At 39.4% G+C, this 18,347-nt stretch overlaps 1 long non-coding RNA gene across 2 annotated transcripts in view; it reads left to right on the top strand.

Annotated features, from left to right (window-relative positions):
• LOC146766916 (uncharacterized) overlaps nt 1-17,701 on the top strand; it is a 29,914-nt gene extending 12,213 nt beyond the window's left edge. The window contains exons 2-3 of one of the 2 annotated variants that reach the window (XR_014956749.1): nt 9,221-9,352; nt 9,704-17,701. This is a non-coding gene — a long non-coding RNA (uncharacterized LOC146766916). The remainder of the gene's footprint in view (nt 1-9,220; nt 9,353-9,703) is intronic. The other variant, XR_014956748.1, reaches the window with a different exon arrangement.
• Nucleotides 17,702-18,347: the final 646 nt, after the last annotated feature.

The raw sequence follows: 18,347 nt of genomic DNA, 5'->3' as shown, positions 1-18,347 counted from the left end.
CCTGCTAATCTGTGGCAGTGGTGCATAGCACTGTGACAATATTACACTGAAAATGAGAAATCTAATGAGATTAGCATTTTATGCATTCAGACAGGGCTTGGGTGTTTTGAATGGTCTACAGACATTTGGTGTGAATCACAGTAGGCCCAAAAGGAGACAAAGTGACTGGACTGAAACAGAGCACCCGAACAGAAACACAGAAAGAAGATTGCAAAGATGCACAGAATCATCAGTGGCTTTATTGTTGAGAATTGAAAGATCTCTATCCCCATGGGCTGACTTTGACAGGCATTTGCACATATGCCTAAAAGAGGAGCTTCTTTTCCTCGGAATGGAGGAGGGCTGGTCTTTGTCAAGGGGGTCACCTTTGCAAGTTAGTCCTGCCCTTACCAGTGGTGATGGAGGAAGGTTTTGGTGGTTGCTTCCATGGGGAGGAAGGCTGCTGACTCCCAAGATGTTTTTACAATGGGATACAGGGCAAGATATACTTGTTAATGTATTTGACTACTGGACTGCTGCATTCTAAAATTACACCTGCAAAATTAGCTGCCTGGACAAATCCCAGTCACACTTTTCCTTCCCAAAGGCATTTTTACTTCAAGTTTAAAGAGACAAAAGGATGAGCCAGCATCTGCAGCCTCCTTTGGCTGCAGGCATAGGGAGAACTCTGCCTGATTTCTTGGGTACAGCAGTAGAACAAAGCAGTCCCCAGGGCTGGGTGCATGGGCTTCTCCTGCTCTACTACCCAATTAAAGCTTTTGTAGCCTTCTGTAGGTGACAAGGAGAGACTCTGGGAGAAGCTGAGAAGTGGTTCACCAGGGCGGGGAGTCACTCCTAAGTGCTGTCCTAGCCTGCCACCCAGTGCTGACTTCTGGCACTCGAAGCTGCTCATGTGCTCCAGTACTGCAGCGTTTACTTGGCATAGAACTGCCCATGTTCTTCCTGGTCACTGTTAGAATATTCCTTTCTGAGTTACTAAAAAAGATGCTCAGCTCCTGTCAGAAATAAGGGCTATTTTAAATGTGTTCCTTTTGGAGAACTGCATGACAACTTCCTCAAATTCCTTCTTGAGTGCTGTGGACCAAACAAGTAGCTGGTACCTCTTGGGTGTTGTGCACTAGGCAAGCGATGGGCTAGTGTCTGGTTTTAGTGTCCCTTCAACAAGAAGGGAAGGCAATTATTTCTGGTCTTCCCACCAGGACGGTTTAGAAATGACCAGAGTTTCATAATCATTTGGAATGGGGATGAATCCAAACCAAATATATCCAGAAAGATGCTGAATTTGGTAATAGTGTTCAAATTTCTATCAGGGTGTCATCTGTATAAAAAACAGGTTACAGAGCTGGGAAGAGGTGATAATTTCTAAAGATACCAAAAAGAAACATGAACTCAAGAAAAGTAAGGGAGGAAGGAATATTTTTTGGTGAAAGCAAGAATGGTTAACAGTACTGTGGGGCTAGTCTTTTCCTGGGAGAAATGGAAATATGGTGGTGCAGAAGATGGCTCATATTCACATAGCTCATCATGTCCACAAAATCATCCTCCTATCACGAAGTTAAAAGTGCTGTAGGGGGAAAAATATTCTATAAATGTCACATAAAATCTAGAGGAATAATATAGGGAATTTAAAAAGTTTTTGAAGTGTTTGGTTGCAATTTCTTAAAAAAAAATTGTCACTTCACCATTGAATAGAAACTAGTAATTGAGTGTTGTCACCAGCAGAAAATACATATGTATAATAGATTGCTTTAATTGGGTAAACATCTGGCACAGTCCTAGAAATTGCTGTTTGTCTGACTTTTCAAACAACTGACTATGGCTTATTATGGCATGGATTAAAGCTATTACACCAGTATTTTATCAGCTAAAGAATTTAATAGAGCAGCAGCCTTTGTGACTGTGGCCTGATATTCAGTCTTGACAATACCGCCTGGATTTATCTCGGTGAGCAGATATATTGAGATTTTTCTCTGCAGTGTAGAAGGTGGCAGATGGGATGAGTGGTCATTTTTCTTTAAGTAGTGAGATAGTTTTTGCTGCCAACTGAAAAGGAAGGGGCAGAGGAGAAAGAAAGTGATGAGGTAGCCTTGTTTTAAAGTGTATGATGTGAAGAGAGCTGACATAGGAAAAGGTAGATGTAGTGGGAGAGGATGAAAAACAAAGGGGTATTTACTCTGAAGGATGCTTAAAAGCTATTAATATGTATCATAAATCTTTAAATGCTCTGTTATCCAAGCATTGTATTAAGTGGAAAGAAAAAAAACCCCTCTGCTACTGATTTGCATTTTGTTATTAATTCAGAGTAAAGAGGAAAAATTGTCAGCAAGGTGCCTTAGTGAATCTTTATATAATAGTAACAATTTATGTATGGGAAGCAAATACTTTAAAATGAGTAAAATGAATAGAAATGTAATTCAGAGGAGCACTAGCACTTTATCTTCATGTAATGATATGGGCAAAGCCTGAATTCCAACATTTTGCAGTGAATTATGGGACATGGTAGAGCTTGTAGGTCTGCAGAAATAATACACGGTCAGTTATAATATCCCATTAGGAAAAGGTGATGTAATCAATTCTTCTTTCATGGCCTAGGAATGACACATCTCATTTTCTAGGTTATTTACCCCCTGGATAAAATTCACAATCACTCTCATAATATGAAAATATCTCCTTAGATACATTTGTGGGGAATCTCATTAGAAGGGTTTGCTGAATGTATTTTTTCTGTCAGAGTTGAAAAGGCAGAGAGCTTCATCCACAGGGAAGCTGAACTAGGTCCCAGAAAACCTGTATTATATTCCTGATTCTGCTGCTGTATGATGCTGAGGGAGCATCTTTGGCTGCTGAGACTCTTTTCTGTGATTCTTCCCAGTCATCTGTCATCCATCAGATGATGTAGTAAAGACTCACTTATTTAAAATGCCTAAGTCGACCCAGCTGATCTGTGTGAAATGTGCTGTGGTCACTTAACCTGTTTGTAAGGGAGGTAGTCAGGAGGGAAGTGGGAAAGGTGATGCATAGCTGTGGAGAGGCCTGACTAGTAGTAGCTCAGGTTGGGAGAGGACATATGCCCAGAGCTGTAAGGTAGCAGCTCCTGGGTGTTACATGTGCAGGAAGGGGTAAGATCCCTCCCTGATTTCTGGATGCTCCAGAAAAGCTGTGCCTTATGTGGTTTTCTTTTTTGCTCAGAGCATAGGTTGAGATTTTTGTAAAAAACGGTCCTCTATGGGCCAAGTTTGGAGCTACTTTGCATGAGGAAATTACTCCTTAGTGGCTCAGCTGACTTGCATATTTTTCTGGACTAGGGAAGCAAGAATGAACAAGATACTGTTCAGAAGAGAGAACTGTTTTTAAAGGAAAGCTATTTTCATTTCATCTTTTTTAAGTCCTAAAAGGAGGTTTGAGAATTCTTAAAAAGTTCACCTAGAAATACAGTTGGCTTGCTGGTTTAAAAAACCACATTCCAATCACCGTGTCATTTGATGTACTATGTAGCCTATCTGTCTCTACTAACATGCATCTTCTAGTACATCTCTAGTAATGTAAATAGATGTAGCTTTAATGGAAAAATACAGTCTTTATATAAAGAAAACGTAACTATTAGTATGCAGATGTTACAATGCTATCTTGCTATCTTTTTAGTTATCTCTGTTTTTTAAAATCAAGCCACAGCTTTCAGCCCTATTTAAATGCAATAAAATAAAAAAAAAGCCTTTCTCTCCAGAGATCCAAAAAGCTGAATATATTTTCCTAGCTGATTGATGCTTTTCCATTTATTTTTAAATGTAATTTTCCCTGGGTAAGGAATTGTTCTCTTGAATGTCAAGAAGGAAATATTTCCCAAATCATAGGCCAGGATTGGCTGCCTTGAGACTAATGAGATAGCTCTGTTGAGAGGGGTAGGCTAGGGAGGCAGAGAACGGAGTGATTTGTCATGCTGGTTTTCCAGCAACTGCTAAGGAGCTGCTTTGTAATGCCAGCCTGCCAAATCTCCCGGCCACAATCAAATTACTCCCTCCACATGCACACACATCCACACCCTCGCCCTTCAGATCTATCACTGACAGAATAGTTATTAAACAAAAACTCAGCCCGGGGAATTATTAATCGCCAGGCTTCATTTCTTTATCAAATGTGGTGGCCCGAAGGGAGAGCTCTTTAAGCTTTCAGAAAGACCATAGCACATTAATCACTGAAGGGAAGCAGAGTGTGGGTTAGGCATTTGTAATACTTGTCAGATCAGAAATAGGAGACACAGAGATCAAAAGAGATGTTTATGACTTGGAGGTGAAAGGGCTTCACTTGTTCTTCTTTGTAAACTTTTTTTTAATCTGTTTGTTTTGGGATTTTGTTTTTGGTTTTGCCTTATTGGTCTCGTCCTTGAACTTATTCTAACTCTGTGACTGTACCATTGGCCCACACACTATCCAGGAAGAGAAAGGCCATGAATTACGGATGCAGCTTGCTGTGCACCCATCAGCAAAACTGCAGCCACTACTTTTGGGTGCCAGCCTGTTGTAGTGCTGTGCTTGTCCAGGCACTGAGCAGGACCCAAACTACAGTCAGCATTGGGAAGGGGGGGGATACTTTCATGCTTTTCTGTGTAAACAACTTAAATTAAGGTATCTAGAACTGAAGATCAGTCCTGAAAGAATGCCTGACTTCTTGAGAGTTTAATACTTGATTCACTATTATATGCAACAAATTTACATACACTTAAAATTACAACGATCATGTCAGCTCCAGACCATATATAGGGCAGATTAAACCAGTGTTGTAGGCTGCCTGTGGCTTGAAGTACTTAACCTGTGATTAGTTAAAGCATTAATTAACATTGACCTTGTTCACTCTAATCCTGAGACCTTTAGCCCTGGCAGTGTGTGGGGAGGTTGTTATTCCTGTCAGTGTACCCTGTGAGGAATGCAATGTAAGCTGCTGTTCAGTTGACATGTTTTTCCTCATAAGAGGATGGTGTATTAGCTGAAGGAAGTAGCCTTTATTGTAACTTATCATCAACACAGCAATTAGCATTCCCGAATCTCTGTCACCTGAAGAAATTCCTCAAACTGCTGACTTTAGGAGGTGGATTTGCTGGTACAAGTCATATCCATTTATATACATAATCTTTCCTGCATTGGAAAACTCCCTGGTTTCTTACTAACACCTTGGCTTGAAATACGTAACAATCTTAGCATATATTAAAAAAAAAATCCACTTGCTATATGATCTGAAGCTGATTATCCAAGCAGCCTGCTTCTTTGAAATACTACATGTTTATATAAATATAGCTATTTAGAGAAAGAGAAGGAATATAACTGTATAAAAATCTGTGTGTGAGCAGGTAAAATCAACTTAGAGATGTTGTAGATAAATATCAGTTTTCCTTATGATAAGATTGCACCTTGAGTTTTGTAGCACTAATTTCTTATTAGAGCTGTCCAGGGATTTGGCTGCAATGAGAGCATGGCAGTTACATAGAACTTTCCTGTCTCACAGGAGCACTTGAGGGGGAAAATAAAATCTTTAATTCTGTTGTATATACAAGAGGTTGCAGTGAGGATCCGAAGCTCATTGGAAAATGGGCTGTGTGTTAACATACATTTGTGCCATGGCACACAGCCTGCCTTCATACATCCCTGCAGTTAGCTGGAGCCTCTAAACATCACTAAAATATAAATATTTTGGAAGAATAATAGGGCTATTTGTGGCTCTTGAAGGCAACTAATGTATCTGGTATGCAGCATGTTTTTCAAGCCTTCATCTCTTATTTTTTCAAGCATCCAGCAAGATAGAAGAAACAAACCACATTTTCTGTGCACAGACAGGAGGAATGGATCACATCAAATAGATTTTGAGAGAACCACAAAACACTTGTTGCATGTTCTCCTGACAATGCAATATGATATTTGCATTGTGATGTTTATCATTATGTGAGACCGTCTGTCTTCTTCGGAACCTCATGTCTGGCAAGGCAATTCTTAACTCACAGGCTCACTTCTTTTCAAGGGATTTTTGTCAGTACACATGTAAACAGCAGCAAATTCTTTGGAATCTCCAGACCAATCCATGAAAGTTTAAGCACTGAAAAAGTTGAATGACCTACAATTCCACAGGCAAACAATTCAAATGATTAATTGCACTCTCAAGAATATCATATACTGAAAACCATGTCAGCACACTACTGTGAGTAATTGTCAGGCAGCCTTCCTAATGAATAACATGGCAAATGAGAGTGTATGGGCTAAGAGCAATACTCAAGGAATCTGATTTGTCTGTCAAGAAGGGCCTGAAACCTCTATACCTTTAGATAGACTTTGCACAGCAGGAACTGTCTCTATTCATTGTTAATTAAATCCAGCACTGAAGGAATTGTTTCTGTGCCATTAAATAGGTTATCCCCTGTATATGTTGGGGGTTTGACTGTTTTTTAGAAGAGGACCAAGTGTTTTGTGCTCCTGTTTTTATGCCCAGTTTATAGTTTTGTAAGAAACAGTATGCAAATGTTATAATCCCCTGTCTCCTGAAATACACTACTATGAAGTGGTTTTGCTTTGATTATCAGGGTATATTGCAGCTAGTACTTGAAGAATCTTCGAATCAGGGGCATTTGAGATAGGATTCTTCAGTAAAAGAGGAATTATTAGAAGGGAAACTCTGCATAATAAGTAGCACATTATCTTTTGTTCCATCAGAGCCCTTATTCCACCATTCTGTGAGGAGCAGTGGGTGAATTTCTTCATGAGAGTCTGTAGTCAGGATATACATGCCTCCAACAGCTCAGATAACTAATAGAACCCAGTAGGCTTTAGGGTTCAAACATGTATTTGGTCATGAATGTTTTTAATTACCAACACCTTTTCTTCCTTTAGCTCTGTCATGGTTTGCTTTGTATTTGCAGAATCAAAAAACAAGTTCCTTGCATCAGATTACCTTAGGTTAGCTGCTCCACCATGAATGTTCTCAGGCTGTCTTACTCCTCTATGGCTGAGCTGAGGTATCTACTCTTCTGTCAGAGCAGAGTGTGTGACCTCAAGGCGCTACAATTATGGAACAATAAGGTCTTGCACACAGGCTGTTCCTCCTGAATAGCTGGTACACAGTAAGACAAATACAGGGCACTTGGACAAACTTAGCAGTTCCCACAACAGCAGTAGGATCTGCACTTTTCAGGTGGGGATGTGATATGCCTCTTCAAGGTGGAGACAGTGGGTAAATGGCTGAAGACAAGGAATTAGAGAAGCCTTGGGACTGGGCAACAATTTTCTTCTAAAGTATTTTTAAAATTTAATTCATGGGCACTGAAACAAAGTTTTATCGTATCCTGCTCTGCATGTTTCATGGTAGTGGCTGATATGTCTCAATGCAGGCTTAGCTGTAGTCTTGGAAGAGCTTTCCTGGTGTCCCTAACAAAACTATCTGCCTTATATTAATCAGGTCCTGGCAGAACTGGTCTTGAACAATGGTTAAAAGCATGGTTGTGTCTGCATTTATCTGCTTCCAGGGCTTAAATTTCAGTGCAGGTCTCTGGCATACAAGCAAAATTATTAGTCCTAATGATAGTGATTATCAGTTACTTCACTAAGTTTATTTTTTCCTCTCAGAAGATAGATATTCTATAGTAATATATATTAAAATATTTCTGTGCATATATATTTATATCTTTAATATAAATTATAGGTATAAATGTATGCATACACTGATTCTAAAGCATGAGCCACTTCACAGTGCAGAAGATAAGTAAAGATTCTTCTACATTTAAAGATGCTACTCTGGTGCAGAGGTATTATCCCACCTTTTTTTTTTTTTTTTTTTGACAGAAATATGCAGTTAGGAATAATTCTCAGTGTTAATGCCTTCTATTCCTGCCTATTAATTGTGTTATGGTAATGCTTATCAGACTGACTTGACATGGAAACCATGTTAGAATTAGTGCTGGAGACACACTGAGCAAGATTGTCTTCACCCTGCAATGCAAACAGGACTTGGCAGAGGACAGAGGCAGGAAGAGATCCATTAGTATCACCAAGCAGGTGGACAAGAGTCAGAAACAACCTTTCCTGGGACAATTATTGCTCTCGTGGAGCCAAAGACTACCACCATGAGACACAGCTCTCTTCCCACTAATTTGATAGGACACCCAGGAACCATTTTTATTTCTTCCATTATTAGTTCTGTGTTGGTACTGATTGATCCTCAGCAACTGCAAGACCCTGTGTAAAGGCTGGAAGTTACATAACCTCAGCTGTGAAACAGGGTGAAAAGCTGTTCAGCACATGCCAAGGATATGTCTTGCACAGAACCACAGGAAACAGTGAGGAAGAGTTCTTGAGTTTTCATAACCAGAACAGGGTCTTCTCTGCCTAACTAACCCTGCCTGTCTTGCCTATTATGAGAAATGGAGGAGATTCTCAAGCCTCTGCATTCAATCCATTTTACTAGTCCCCCATTCCTAAAGTTAGAAAATTATACTACCTTACTTAATTTCCCTTTGCTTCAAGATGAACCATTACTGATTGACATAACTACCTAATTTTTTTTTCCTTCCTTTTATAACTATTTTATCTGTTATCATGAGTCCTTTCAGTTGATTTTTTTCTGTTTTACCAACATCAGTGATTCTTTGTTTTTCACTTATGCCCATGCATTTTGTCTCCACTTATTCTCATCACTCAGCTCTGGAAGACTTCCTATTGAGCCACACTTTTCTTGACTTCTTGCTAATGCTTCCTGGCTGGGAGCTGAGACTTAGGGAGGGATTGGGAATTCTGTGTTACAGAAATCCTTGGTATCAAGTTTTGCAGAGCAGAGATGGGGAAGAAGGCAAGAAAAGCAGAAGTTTGAGAATGTGACCAGAGACCTCCTGTAAGTGTCAGGGTAATTTGCTGGTATAAGGTCAGAGGATTTAGTGCTGAGAAGTGCAGAACAATGCACTTTGCAAAGAACTACTTAAACTACGCACAAGTATGCATGCATGCACATGCATGGATTATGTTTTACTCCACTACAACCTCTATGGGGAAAAATAAAGGTGTCAATGGAGGTATAGTCTCTATGTGCAGAGCTGGTAAAAAATAAAAACCCAGTAAAAATGTCAAGTTGTATGAAAGAGGGAAGAATAATGTAGAACATATTTAAACAGGATTATATTGATTGGTGTTACAGGTCCAACTAAACTACTGCATTCACTTCTGATGGCTTAATATCTAAATATCCATTGCAGAGACCAAGGCAGACAAGACTCCAACAAAATTATTAAAGACACAACATGAAGGAATGGAAGAGTCTATGCCAGATTAAGTTAAGAAGGACAAGGATTACTTAATTTGAAAAACGCAAATAGAGAAGATAACAGGTAAGAGATAATTAATTTCATTCTGTCCCATGGCCTAAATGCAAGTCATCTCTTGATGAAATAAAAAGGTACAAATTTAAAACCAAAGGAAATTTTGTTCCCAGGGCAGCATAATGGCCAGATACCTTGGCCTGACTTCTGAATGCCTTGCACAATTCAATGCAAGACAGAGATACAGCGGTATTTCTAAGCTATTTCTGGTAAAAGTACCACTGCTCTGTCCTGGGCCAGATCTGCTGCTGCAGGCAGCCAGGTAACTGAGTGTTTGCTGACCACTCTGCTCCAGAAGGGCTACATTTTCCATTAGCTCCTGCTGCAGATAATCCTGCTTTGTATTCTGATGTATTCTAGGAATACATAACCTTTCAAGAATAAAACAGAGGAAGAAGGGAGAAAAAATTCTTAACAGTTGCAACTCTTACTTATTTGATGACTTGGCAAAACTGCCTCCCTGTAAATTAATCTGTGTAGCTCCATGTGACCAGTGTCTCCAGGAGTTTATCTTGATTAGCTAATACAGCTATTATCCAGGATATGCCAGCTGACTTGAGAAAAGCTGAGGTCAAGGAAATTAAACTTGATATTACACCAGTTCAAAGAAGAGGATAATGAAATCAAGAGGAATTTGGTGGACTTCCTTGAATTTTCTCAATTTGCATTTACACTACTGTAATAATGCTGTGGTTGTTTGAAGCTCCTTTTCCATCAAAAACTCTTCCTGCCATCTTGGGAACATCTCTAAAGCTACCCAGTTGGACTTGGGTTTTAATTAGGCTTAAAAAAGGATTCTCTTAATTAAAGCTCTCAACTGAAGATATCTAGGAGCATTCCACAACTGTTGAAAGAGAGGAGGATTAGGAAGGAATTAACTCCCAAAGTTCTGGTTTTCTGGCTGTCTGTGGTACCCTGCCAGTATTCAGCGCTAATTGCTTCATGAACTTAACAGCCCTGCACTCTCTGGCACTGGTCCTTCCTTGTATCCTGAAGATCCCTCTGGAGAAAAGAACAGAATCTTTATTATCAGAGCACGGCTGATTCCATCATCATGACCTTGTCTGTGTATAGAAGATATTGGGCAGTGTCCAGCAATGTGAATTTGAATTGCATTAAGCAAATGTGCACCAGTGCATACAATCAGAAGGCTGCCACCACACAAAAGCATGTGCTGTCCCTCAGGCACCAGGAGTTGCAAAGTAGGTTGTAATTGCTAAATTCCAGTTATATGTGGAATACCCCTACATGGAGCTCCATATCCACAGACAGGAGAGGGCAGCTGGGGAAGTGTCTGCACGGACCTTGTGTGCCAATTGTGAGTGGCCTGGCTTGGGGAATGCCAGACAACTCTGTAGATGTGACAAGGCACCCTAGGAAGGAAAAAATAAATCACGTGCAATTGTGGAACTAGGAATAGTGGATTTCTTTACTGAGAGTGGTGCAGGCTGTTCATAAACTTGAGGACTTTAGTGGCATGGGGAAAAAAATATTTATGTGTTGAAAATTTCAGGTATTTGGGGAACTCTTTATACTCAGGTGATAATACCTTCTAAGAAATTAGTAACCTAAAAGAACCTTATTTAATTGCCTATAGAGAAAAAGGTTGAACTCTGCATTGCCAAAAACACAGGCTGAGGTCTTAAAGCTGCACTTCATAGAGGCAAAGCATTTTTTAATGAAAGAGTAGATTTTAAATGGTCATCCTTGAGGAACTTGTGGCTATTCAGATAGAGGAAAGCATTTAAAGGAAAAACAGTTGAAGTCCAATACCAGAGAATTAAAGGATTTGTGGGTTTAATAGACACCAGGATCATTCAAGTATGTATGGTACAGAATAAGGTTATAAAGGGAACATGGCAATTAAAATAACTGAAGTTAAATAATAGAAATATTCTAGCACCAAAATTATATTTTACATCTGTACATGGCTGGTCCAAAGGGGTGTGTCAGGTTGGTCACAAAAATGTATTTATATATTGGTAGATAAAATGTGTCTTATAATGTTATCCTACACTTAGAACTCAAGCATTTGGGGTAGGGATTGGACTTTGATTGAGCTTATTAAGCTTTGAAAAGGGGAAAGTAGTGTTTTTTAGTGAGGTTCAATCAGCAAATCTCTGTGCACTTTGTAACAGCCCTCTAAGTACAATTGAGTGAGGTGATTTTTGCCTGGCTCACAAATCAAATTGCAGTGGCAGAACTGGGAGCAGGGTAGAAGAATTAAAACTCTCAGCACTCCTTATTCCTGCCACTAGATCAAACTCATGCTTCCACATTTCGGCACAGTACAGCCTTCATTAGGAAAAACCACTTTAAACATACAGATGAAGTGCACATAATATTTTCGCTCTTCAAAATATGGAATACTATATGCCATTAACACTGAGTCATTGAAATGGCTCCAAAATGAAATATTATAGTGTGTTGTGCCAATGCCTTGAAAGTCTTTGTGTTAAGATTTCAACAAGAGAAGCAAAAACAAAATTCCAAACCTGAAATTTTCAGTCTAGATATCACATTTCAGTCTTAATGTATGGGAAATATCAAAGTATTATGAGCAATCATGTCCACACAGAGAGACAGATAAAAGTCTAAAGCTGACAAAGATCAGACTGCAAATAGGACATGCATTTAACTGAAGATAATTAACCACTGGAACAGATGGTAAAGGGATGTGGTAAATTAATCGCCTAGAGTCTTTAAATCAAGATTGGATGTCCTTCCTTCTGAAAGAAATGGCACAGATCAGCTATAAATTACTTGGCTTGATGGTGGTATTGCTGGGTGAAATGCTCTGGACTGTGTCATGTGCAGGAGGTCAGAGTGGATGAGCATAATAGTTCATCCCTCCAGACCTTGCTATCCATGAATCCATTTTGTTAGCTTGAAAAGTTTTATGTTTTAACAAAGCAGTTACAGATTGGGCTCACAGTGTGTAGTTTTAGAAGTTTTAAAATACTTTTTCATTCTCTATTCTAAAGGATCTAGATTAATCTTGTTAATATTGTTTAAAAGCATGCAAGTGTAAAATATGAACATGCTTTCTTTTTAACTCATTGATTCCCATATCTTACTAAACACAAAGTGGTCTTCAGGCAGCTTTGATTGTGTACTCCCCGATATGTTCATTGCCCCAGCTCTTGGGCAGGTAGGTGGTAGAAAAACTACTTCTCCATCTCCCTTGTGTTATGTGAAGGAAGTGAAATATCCTAGAGTAAACAGGAACCCATCACTGTACATCTTCACTTTGGATTGCTTGAAGAGAGGACTACTCCATTGCTCATGGCTGTGAATAAACTGTGGTCAGCTGTTCCCCCCACTGCTCTTTTTCACTGAAGTACCAGATTACCCTGTGATAGCTCTTATTTGTCTCTTCACAGTGTTAGGTGAATGAATATGCTTTTGGTATCTTTTAGGTGAGACATGGGCTGGGATTCAGTGGCCTGAACACAGGCATCTAGTACTTTCTCAGACACTCTTGAACATTCTCTCTGAACTTCAGCTACATCTGTGAAGGTTGTTAGTGTCTATACCCAGAGTGTTCTGGAACAATAGCTGGAAGCTAGGTAGAATAGCCAAGGCCTGATCACTCTGGAAATAAAAAATCATTTTGGTCATTAAAAATGCAGGGAACTCTAAGAAACTGATCTTATCAGGATGCAATTTGGAATATTACTTTCTGCCACCCAAATTTCATCCCATAGTTTTATTTGCTTACAATACCTCATGTCCTTTACTTCATGTCCTCAGCTACTGTGCTGTGGTACTGAACACCTCTTTGTGGTTGCTGAATTTCAGAATGCATTTATCTGTGTTGATGCTTATTGACAGATGCATTGTTTTGGAAAATGTTTTGGGATCAAAAGTATATCTTAGTATATTTTCAACCTTGAATATCCCACAGGAGTCTGTGAGAGCTATATAGAGAAAATAATGGGTTTTCCTCTATTATTACGGGACAAGGTTTATGATATTTGGGGTTTCTGGCTTTTAACATTCAACTTCTCACTTTTCAGACACATTTGAAGGGTCAGTTCAAGACAGACTTTGTGAGTCCTAAGGCAAAAACCCACGGTACAAACACCCTAAAATTATAATTTTCTTCTTATAAACCTTAACCTTAGTGAATTTTCATTGTCATTCCATGCACACGTTAATACCTTTTGTGATTATGAGAAATAGCCTTGCATGTCTACAAGGCAGTTTTTAGTCAAGCACCAGGGAAATAACATTTTTAATATCTAGTCCCCTAATGCGCTTAAATTAAATCAGTTTCTCTCCTCTCATTTCTCTTTTCTTAATTCCGGTTGACCCTCCATACTCATTTGAATTACATTATTTTTCTGTCTTCGTCTATTCTCAAAGTTTATAGTCCCTTGGTTAGAAAACCATAAACATCCAGCTCCTCTCATATATAACTAAGATTAAAGCTGGGTGTATAAATCTGGCAGCAGAATAGTATTTTTGCCCACTCTTGAATTGCAGCTGTATTTCTTCAATAATGACTGAACAATAATTCATCATATTCACTTTTTCAATCCTCCATAAATATGTAAAGCTAAAGTGCAACAAATATTTTTGGTGATGGGTGGCTATTGCAATTAAACTCAGGTTATATCTGTAAAAAATGGGATTATTGATTCTTTTCATGTTATTACAAGTAATTGTGTTGCTTGCATTGCAATTAGAAGTTGTACAGTAGATCACTTAGGCAATTGAGTCAACCTCCCTCCACACTATTGGAGGTATTGGTGATCCCTTGCTTAGGGAATCTAATCTGCTCTGTACTACTTCAAGCTCATTCATTTTCTGAACCCCACACGTTCTCCTGTTCATTTAACTGTGTTCAGCTTTATGGTGGATCCTACAGGTGTGCCTAGGGAAATCTGTGAACATGTGAATGTACATATTGCGGGTGATATATGAATGTGCTGTGTTCAAGCTCCCTGCACACCATTTCTAAAGCACAGCAATGCTAACTAAGGATAAACCTATCTCACCTGCTCATATTTTCAAGGCCATTGCTGCCTGCAGCCCTTATTGCTACTTCAGATCCTGTGGGAATGTGTGAAATCAAAGCTATGGATTCTTGCACAAGTTTTGCTGTGGGTTCTATTTTGTTGATGGTGACCCACAGGTTATAGCATGGCTCTTTGTGGCAGCCCTAGGAGAGAGACACAAAGTCTAACACTGGTCAAACACTGCAGGCTTCAGGAGCAAAGCTCTCCCAGCTTTGCTTGGAGTTGTTGAAGCACTGTACCAGTACATATTGTGGGCTGTAAGTAAGCAGGTCTGTGACAGCTATCCAGACATCTCATACGTGTGTAAGAGAGGGCCCCATTTCTATATGGCCCTCCTTTGAGAGTATGCACCAGCAGCTCTCTGCACGGCAGTCTGTTTTCTCCTACTTCATTTTTTAGAGCTCCTTTGACTCACTCTTCCTCCATTCCCTCCTTCCAAGCTGCACTTTCCCTCACAAAAATACCTCAGTAAACTCTAGTCTCTAACCCACTTCAGACCTTAACAAGATGCTCTTTACCTATCACTTTCACTTGTTCCACTTTAAAGTGCTTTGTGTAGCACTCTTGTTCATGCTGCACATTAACTGCCTTTTACATTCCCTGCTGCACCTGCATCTCTCTCTCTGCCCTCAGTGCCCAGCCAGATGGGAAGCTGTATCCATCTCTTTCTCACACCCACAGGAATCTGTGAGCAGAGTCTGGTCTTGCTGTCAGATAGTTCCACCACAAAGGTCTTCACTTTAATTTAGATTAAATGCCCAAGGGTTTTGGCAGATTCATAGCCTCTGTTTTTACCCACTCAGTCCAGTTTTTAAAATTCTGTACATCAAACACAAAGAGTGATTGAAGCTGATTTATCTAATTTTGGGGTACAGATTCTTAGTCTACTGAATAAGCTTGCATGACCTATGTCCTAGGGAGAGTGCTTTCTGAACCTCATCTTTCCCACAAATAAAAATAAATTACAGCTCCCTGGTTGCTAAAAAAAGAAAAACAAAAATCTGTAAATTACTGTATTTTCAAGCCTAGATCTATAGGGAGAGGTATTGAGGTATTGTTTTGTACTGAGTCACACAGAATAGGCAAGGATTTGATACAAATGTTTTTCCTGAATGTGCAGGCAGCCTGATCTGTATTTGAGCTGAAATTTAATCTGCACTGAGTATGTTCATGATACTATATTAGCCTTAGCAGGAACTTCTGATTTTAGTGACTGGAAGTTGTTACAAAAATGCAATTACAGGGAAATGCCCTCTTAAATGGTAGGGAGAAGACTGGGGTAGGGGGAGGTGGAGAAAAGAGGGAAAAAAAAAAGAGAGAGGTAGAGCAGTCTGGCAAAAGAAAGCTATTTTCCTTCTGAGTCAAGTCAACAGTGAGGTAAGTAACTAATAAATAATGGAATCTCTACAAAAAGGCCAACTTTTCATCTTGTTGCAAACCTGCTGTCAACATGGGAGAAGATCTGTAGAAAGTAAAGAGACTTTGATTTATTCACACAGAGACCATGATTAGAATTGAGTTTCCTTAAAGAAATTTGTCTTATATACTCCTCCATCAATGAACTGTTTCTTAGAATCAGCTCCTGACTATTCTTTCTGTGGTTTGCAGTAGCTGGATGTTTCTCAGATGACAGCTAGACCTGGCAAGTAGCATGAACTCTTCAGGGAACTAATCCAGGTCAGTCCCTCAGGCAGAGCTTCAGGCTCAAGCAGTGCTTCAGACTCCAGATCCATATATAACACAATGTTCAGTGTGTGCACTTTGGTTCAGACAGAGGAACTGGCTTTTGTGTGTTAAAGGATGACACCGGACAACTGAAAGACAATTCCTGAAACCTACCCTCAGGCACCACCAAGAAAATCAAGTCTCATCTTCTGCTCAAGAAGAAAGAGATGGATGAAGCTGGAGGCCAGACAATCACCTACTCCTTTAATCTTAAAAGTTTCTTGGCACTTGGTAATGCCTGATGCAGTTTCAGGACTTGAAGGCTACTTCGTTTTATGCTTTGGCTAAAGAAAATAAAGGATGAGTTCTCAAGGATACTTAGGCCCGCACATAATTCTCACTGAAGGCCAAAAGTCTTCCAGGTCAAGATACACAGAATGTGTTTTTTAGGGAGGTACTCTCTAGTATTATAAAAAATGAACTTGCCTAAATTTAAAAAAGGAAAAGCAGCAGCATTAGTCCTCTTACAATTTTTCTCTTATAATTTTCATCCTGGATGTGTGGAAAAATATGTCAAAGTTGTGAATGAGAAGACCAATCCTCTCCTTCACCAGAGATGCTAATGGCCAGGTCTGAGTTACAACCATATTGTCCAAAAAGTACTGAGCTTTGCTGTCAATCAAATTTTATTCCTAGTTTTGCCAAGATACATTGCTATAAGATCATCATACTTCATTTTCACATTTCTGTTTTATTTCCTATGCTAGGAATCTGTTATTAGGTGCCTGGACCAAACTTAGAACAGGAAGTTGGAAGCTATGTTGAAGTTCTCTACTTGCTATTGTCAAATGAGCAAGTGCTGTTAAACAGTATTGCAGCTGTTTGTCCTGAGTTGGGAATAGGAGTGATGGGAACAGCGTGCTTATATTTTGTTGCCAACTGGCCAGGGGAAAATAATATGTATGAAATATAGAATTGAAGAAGTTATATGTGAAACATGGCTTGGTAACTAGAAACTAGGGATAGCTACACTAATGCAGGTTTTTATGTGACTTGTGGTGAGTTGGTTAACAAGCTTTAAATTTAAGACATTTTTATTTACACACCTTATGGTATTGTTAAAAAAAAAAAAAAAAAAAAGCTAAAGGCACCCAGAAGCTGGTAGCAGAAGTGTCAGCTCAATGCCTACAGCACACACATTCATGGTGAGCTGTGAGAACCCTGCTCTCCACTCATTCTGAGAGCACAGAGTAAAGCTGTGAGAGGATGTAAGGACCAGGCTCACAACTGTGGTATTTATGGGCATTCCAAATACACCCAAGAGACTTTACATCATTCTGTTTATGGGCTGGTGTGTTCACATATTATGCATGCACAAGAAGGGAGAGAATAAGGACAGCTATCTGCTATATGAAATCTGGATCTAGGTTGTGCCTTCATTTCAAGTTGCTGTATTAAAGTGGTTTCCTTGCAAGAGAGCAATTGAAATAAGCATTTTTGTATTTGACTTCAGATTGCTTAGGAGAGCACTTCAGCATTGTGCATGGAGTAAACAATATATATTAAAGTCTTTTGCATTATTTGCCTACTCCCGGGTTGAGAACCTCATGTACACACGCAGATCTGCGAAAAATAAATCCAAATGTGTCTTTGTGGCTTTTCCCCTTGACTTCTGGATAATCAGGGCCCTTGTATATTTTCTTCTTTCGTAATACCCCAAGATGCATCTCCCTTTGGGAGTTCCCTAATCTGTATATCAGTGGCAATCCTATAATCCCATATAATTGTATTAGTCTCAATAGCAGATTAGCTCCAAGTGCCCCTACAGACAAGGAGATGTCAGCTCTGCTATTGTTTCCCACTTAATGTGATTCCAGACAGCAAAGAAGAAAAGCAGCTGAGAGCCCTCTGTCTCACATTACAGCCCACAGTTTCTAAACCAATTAAGAAAAAGGGATTTACAGTCAACTGGATTAAGGGCTGTGTTTATATTATCCCATATTTCTTTTTATAAAACCTTCCATTTTCTATCTAGCCTTGTAATCAACTACCCTTTTCTCTGCCTTTTGAAACACCCATCCATGTCCTTACCTATTCATTTACCAATCCATCTCACATGTGGGATTTCAGCCATCTGTCTGGTTAACTTCACCAGCCTGCTTTAGTGCACATTTGTTTAGAGAACACATGGTGTATGAAGCATACCAAGTAATGCTGAGATTAAAACCAATGCTTGATTTCAGATCAGTTTCAAGATGACCTCACTAATGTCAGTACATTTGTGAGACAGTGTTTGGGCAAGTCTCTCCTTTCTG

This window comes from Lonchura striata, chromosome 7 (assembly GCF_050655825.1).
Source record: "Lonchura striata isolate lonStrDom1 chromosome 7, ASM5065582v1, whole genome shotgun sequence".
In the NCBI taxonomy this organism is placed as follows: domain Eukaryota; kingdom Metazoa; phylum Chordata; class Aves; order Passeriformes; family Estrildidae; genus Lonchura; species Lonchura striata.
The sequence above is the reverse complement of the archived record's forward strand: the minus strand, read 5'-3'. Positions and strand labels throughout refer to the sequence as shown.